The sequence below is a fragment of the Parasteatoda tepidariorum genome, chromosome 11 (genome assembly GCF_982258835.1).
Source record: "Parasteatoda tepidariorum strain Cologne lab strain chromosome 11, Ptep-v5.0, whole genome shotgun sequence".
NCBI lineage: Eukaryota > Metazoa > Arthropoda > Arachnida > Araneae > Theridiidae > Parasteatoda > Parasteatoda tepidariorum.
The window spans coordinates 28,509,800-28,516,159 of NC_141765.1; positions in this window are offsets into that span (position 1 = coordinate 28,509,800).

Genomic DNA, 6,360 nt, shown 5'->3' on the forward strand with positions numbered 1-6,360 from the left:
ATGATTAAGAAAAATGGTATTAGAAATTTTAATTTAAACCTTCAACATCAACATATTGTATGCAATTTTCAAACAATTTGTTTTTAACACTATTTTTTTTTCTTTCTGATTTAATATGAGTTCCTCTATGAGTTGTAAATGTTTAAATTTTGTTTACTTGTTTTTTTTCTTTTGCTTCTTAAAATCTCGTGAATTACATAATGCAGAAGAATTACTTATTTTGATATTTTCTCTCTTTCCATTTCATATAAAAAATTTTATCAATTGTAAAACTAGTTTTTATAAATTATTATTAATCCTCTTAAAAAATGTTAAAGCAGTAAAAAAGAACAGAATGGAAAAATAAAAATTTGATTGTCTATACAACATTAAAAAAAACCCTAATATAACATGTTTTTAAGCGATGATCTGAATTCTTAAATGAGTTGTAAAGACATTTGTTTTGTTTATCCATTTTCTTTGTACTTATTAATGTCTTCAGTAATGTACAAAAATTAATTATTTTTATGCTCTCCCATCCCTCTGGTTTTATAGAATTCTAAATAAACATAATTTTAATTTAAACAAATTAATATTTACATAAACTTATTTGTGATTTCCATTAAAAGTTTGGAATTTCTTAAAAAAGGAAAGAGAATAGTGAGACATCCTAGCCTTTTCAAATGGTAATTTAGTCTGTCAAGCAATAAGCAACTACTCCATAAAAGTAAATTACTTCATCAGTAAATTAGTTATGCATTTGACTTAAAAATGTTCAACCTTATGCTTTGAACCTATTTCAGACAGCAAAAGAATTCCTATATGAATGAAACTAATCTACTTTTTGTTATATGGTGAGGAAGGGACAAATGTGAAAATTTCTGTTTTATACTAACTATAATTATTATAAATAGAAAACTAAGTAAAAACTTGATTGACCATATATTTTTAGAACAAATAAGGAAAGAAACATGATCTATTAGAATTTTTAAAATCTTGTTGAAACTTTTAAGTTTTATGAAATCACAATTTTAAAATGCGATTTTGTAAATATATAATATATAATGTTGGAGAAAACGTTTGTGTTTTTAAAGTTTATCTTTAGATTGTAAATATAGCTGCAATTGGATATCAATCACTAAATATTATTTTGTGAAAAGTGTCGCAATTGACATTCTTCCTAACTTATTAAAACTAGTTTTCTTAATGTCCTTCTCATGAGTGTTAAATTCTAAATATTTTCTTTATTATTTCGTTTTAATAACTTGGATTTAAAAGTTTGATTGACATTTTGTTTTTTTAGATTTTCCTTTAAAATGTTAATATAGTAATGTATAAAAATATGTTCAATAACTTTCTAAAAATATAGTTTCTCAAAGAAATTTTAATAATTTCTAGTTTCTAGGGCCATGTTTATGGATGAGTTAAACTTGTGTTTGTTAGAATTGTTCAATGATTGTTTTACAATTATTTTTGTGTACATAATCCATCATATTCTCATGTAATTATATGAGAATTATGGATATACTTGTTAAAAGTTTTAGAAAATTTCTTTTCTATTTGCGTCTTCAAGGTACTAATGCGTTCACGGCCCTGTAAACTGTTCTTATTTCAGCCTTGATTGTCATCCTGTGATTTTTAAAAAACTTTTGCTTTCTTTAATAAATTTGAAACTGAAATGTATTTTTTAAAAATTAATGAGTTTGTACTTTATTTTTTTATTATTCAATGAAAGCCCCTATTTAAACATTTATATAGCTTTAATATGAGAATGATATTTTGTGTTTAAATCCTCTTTAAGTTTATCTCTTTAACTAAGGCTATCCAAGAGTATTTCACATAACGAGTGCAAATCATTTTTAATCATGTTTATTAGGTGTTCATTGCATCATTACAGATAAGGACACTTTTTTTACAAAAACTGCTAATTGCAACAAATATTTTCTTAAAATATTGCATTTTAGAAATAATTTAAAACAAACCATATCAAAGAGTCAAATGAAAAGAAATTATTTATCTCATTAAATCACAAGTTTCCCTGTACAGATATTTTTAAATAAGCTTTCAAGATTTATATCTCATACTAAGACATTTTTAAAAAAATTGATCGCTATTTCAAATGTTTAGGTTTCTAATAACTAAGAGCTTAGTTTAACGAAAAACTAGGAGCTTAGTTTTTCAAACAAACAAAAAAAAAAACTTATTTATACTCGACTGCTATTTTTACTAAAACTAACATCTAAGAGTAAAAATAAATGGTACTATTTTGAACTATGACACGATTAGAAACTATGTTTCTCCAAACATTAACATTTCTGCAAAGCAATTATTTATACTAAACTTTTAAATGTTCATTAAGTAATAAATCTTAGAACATTTTAAAAACGTGCTTATTTTCAACTGATGCTTTAAAAAAAAATTTACATTTTAGAAGCAACATGTATCATACCATTTTAAAGAGTGATCATTAGATCAAAAGTTCGGCGGTGCATATAATTAAAAAAAAACTTTTCCTCTAGTATCACAATTTTTACAAAAAATTTTTTTAGAAAAGAATTTTTGACTGCTCTTTTAAATAAATTTTTTAATTGGTCTTTAAGGATGGACATGGGATCCCAGGGCTCTACCTTCAAGTAGGGATCACTATTGTAGCTGGGACTCAGAGGCGATCGCATTTTTAAGTATATCGCGAGTCCGGTCTTGGGTAACATTTCTTTGACGCCCCAAATAAAATTCATTCTTACCTCCCTTATTGCGGTGTATCCCACGTTTCCTATATTCAGTTCTGTAATCAGTAATCACTGACATAGACTCATTACAGTGGTTTTAAAGTGACTCATTTACTTTATTTCTTACTGTATTTGTTTTTATTTTTGCTGTACTTGTATTTAAATCCTTCCTAATTAAAATAGAATTTTAACTTACATGCAAAATAAAAGTTTTTTTGAAAGAAGGTGATTTTAATGTAAACCAGATAATTGTTTTTAATTTCTTGAAATGAGTGCCAGACACTTCTAGGGATATGCTTATATTACATGCTCAAGGTTGATATGGAAGAATCAGGGCTTTCTACGTTTTCTTTAACTACGAAACCTGTTTTTTTTTCTAACTTTAAGAGCTCTTTTGACAATTTTTAAACTATGAAGCATTTTCTTTTAAAACCATAGCAAACAAACTATCTAAATTTTCCTTGCATTTTGATATAAAAAATTTGTTGAAAAAGAAAATTGGGATTTGAGTGAAATTAATAATTATGCTTATAAATTATGCTCTCTAACCTAAATACTTTGTTATTAAGCATTGTAACATAGAAGGTAATTCTACAAATTAAAAGTTAAATTAAGTTAAAATTGATGTTTAAGTGTTTTACATTGACATTTTCATTATGTTTATTAGACAATGAATAAATTTCACGCTATATATTTTTAAAAATGAATTAATTGCACAGAAAAAGATTTCATGGTTTAAATAACATATATATTAAAGAAATCATGAAATTATATAAGAGTGAATTTTAATGAGTGAAAAAAATTAGCTGTTAAGTTTTAGTACGAGTATTCTTATAATTTAATTATTTGGAGAATTTTAAAGGTTGTTCTCAAAATAATAAGGAAATGTTTTTCATAGATTATTACATTTATTATGGATTATTATATTTGTAATAGTATTTATTATTGACATTAACATTGAAAATTATAAAAATTCTTGTTACTATAAGTTTAAATGAGCATAGTTAAATACCCTTAAACTCATTTATTAGATATTTTATATGAAATATGTTTACAGCTGTGATTTAATCGTTATTCTAAATGTGTGGCATATTAAAAATTTGCCTGCATTTTAACATGCTATTGCTTTATCAGAAAAAATTGTATGACTCAAATGATAAGTTTATAGAAATTTGCATTTCAATGCCTTCGAAATTTTCATATCAATTAGAAAGATACCTTAAAATTTGAAATGTATTCATTATGATAAATAGAATTAAATATGAGCAAACGAAAAATTTTATTGTCCAAAAGGATAGGGTATACTTTGTGCTATGTCGACTTAAGTGAAAAACGCGAATGAAGAAGAAATATCAAGTACAGAAATGGACATACTATAGTTTCAGTTCTCTAGATAAGAACCTTCCTCAGTGTCTAAACATCAAATGATATTAGAAAAGTAAAGAGGTAAACACATGCAAAATGGTTTAACCAATCAAGACAAAGGATCAAATTTAAAGAATATAAAGAAAGGATTAAATTAAAAACCAGGGAGCAAAAGGATCCAATTAGAATAGATTTCCATTGGAAAGGGTGGTATTGGGAATACTAGAATTCCACCCTTTCTTGTAAATTTAAAAAAGTCGTGTTTGTTAAATTCGATATCTTAGGAACTATTCGACCTACTTCACTCAAATTTCGTACTTTGCTATGCAAATTTACACTTCTTAAAATGATGTAAAAAATTGTATGCATTACAATTCATAAATTATTTAACTAATATTAAATAAAATAATAAATCTTTACTAAAAGTTTTCTTTTTTTTTTTCATGGAATTATCTTTAAAAAGTTGCGTAAATAACACCCCCTCGGTGCTTACATCACAATGAATTCGTAATTAATCAATATTAAAATATATAAGTAAAAATGAATAATTATAAATGCCCGAATGTCTCTTCATTGTGTCATGTTATTTTAAAAAATTGTGTTAAGTATAATATAGTCCCGCAGTGGACTGATCGTTAAGACACGGTTCCCAGCAGATCACCGAAGTCAAGCATCACTGGATGCGGTCAGGTTGCGGGTGGGTGACCACTTGGATTAGTCTGCGTAGGGACCGAGGGTGTGCGGTATCGGTCCTCGTTAAACTGTTCTACCGTAAAGTGTTCTACCACGACTTCGCGAGCAGGTCGTCGGGCTACCGAAGCAGGGGGGCCATCCCCTCTGCAGAGGATCAAAATTGTGATGGCATGTTTTCGGATCATCCTCAGGGATGTTTCCCAGACAGTCGCCAATAGCCCATTGTGCAGCTCTAGTGCGACGTAAATGAACTACAACAACAAAGTCTATATAGAACACATTTTTAAATCTTGCAGGGGGCGAACCTATGTCTATACATGCCACTGTTTGCATTATACATACTTATATGTACAGAGTGGAAAAAGAAATGACCCCCCTGATTAAGTTTTGGTCCTAATGATCGGATCTTCACTTTTTAAGACTCAATTGAGTCTTAAAACGTGAAGATCCGATTCAATGGTTCGAGGGGGTTTCAATCTGCTAATTAATTAGTGCAAAGGACATTTTAAGTCACCAAATCAAACACAAAAACGTACTTTCTCTGAATGAGCATACACTTTATTTCAACGACCCCTAAAATATAGGCGGGGTAGTTGTAATCTGGGAAATGCGGTTCCAATAATTTGGTCAGAAGAGAAATCAGAAGTTTGGAGCTTTTAATTTTAATTTCATTTTATGCATACTTCGTCATATCGCGAGAGCTTTTTAAGTGAGTTGAAAAGTTTTTGCCCACAATTATAAAATCCGTTTATTAAAAGATAATCCCATGCAAAAAATAACATTTAGTAAATACGTAATAAATTTTATTTAATTATTGTCAAAAAGTTTTGAGTTTTAAAATTTACAACTTTTTACACCATTTTAAGCAATGTTATTTTACATAGGAAAATACAAAATTTGCACGAAATCGGTTGAATAGTTTCTGAGAAATCGGTTTTAAGAAACATAATTATTTTACAAACTCACCAAAAAGAATTAAAAATTTGTTAATTTAAATAATTTTTCAGAATCTCCTTTAATCCAGCAGGTGCTTATAAAAAATTGCAGTTTAGTTTTATTAAAAAGTATACATTTGTTGGTACAAAAATTATATTAAGTGCTGAAAAAATTATTTTTATAATTCTCAGCAATGGATGGGTGGAGAAAAAACCGGAAAAAATTTAGAAAATTTCCGGTGTATCCCTCCGCTTATGTTATGACTACGAGGCGATGTGTGAACAAGCCTAATATTCTATGCAGTTTTGTTATTGTAATTTGGGTTCAAATCTAAACATAATTGTTCCATTCATAAGAGCTTTCAGAAATGTATTGATTCTCAGAGGTCGTAAGGCCAAAGAAAACTTTGGAAAGTTAATATCTCCTTGTGAATAATTCTTAAGGTTTGCCATGTTTTGTATTTAATCCCTTATTTGGCTACATTTGACTAAAATGTTGCCAAAAATATCTTTTTAAGTTAGCCTAATTAGAAAATATTCTAATGATTATGATATTAATATGATAATGCTGAAGTTTAAAGGCTGAAAGAAAGAAATCGGTACATATGAAATATATGATGACATGTAAAAGATATGATGCAATAATATGATGGCGCGTT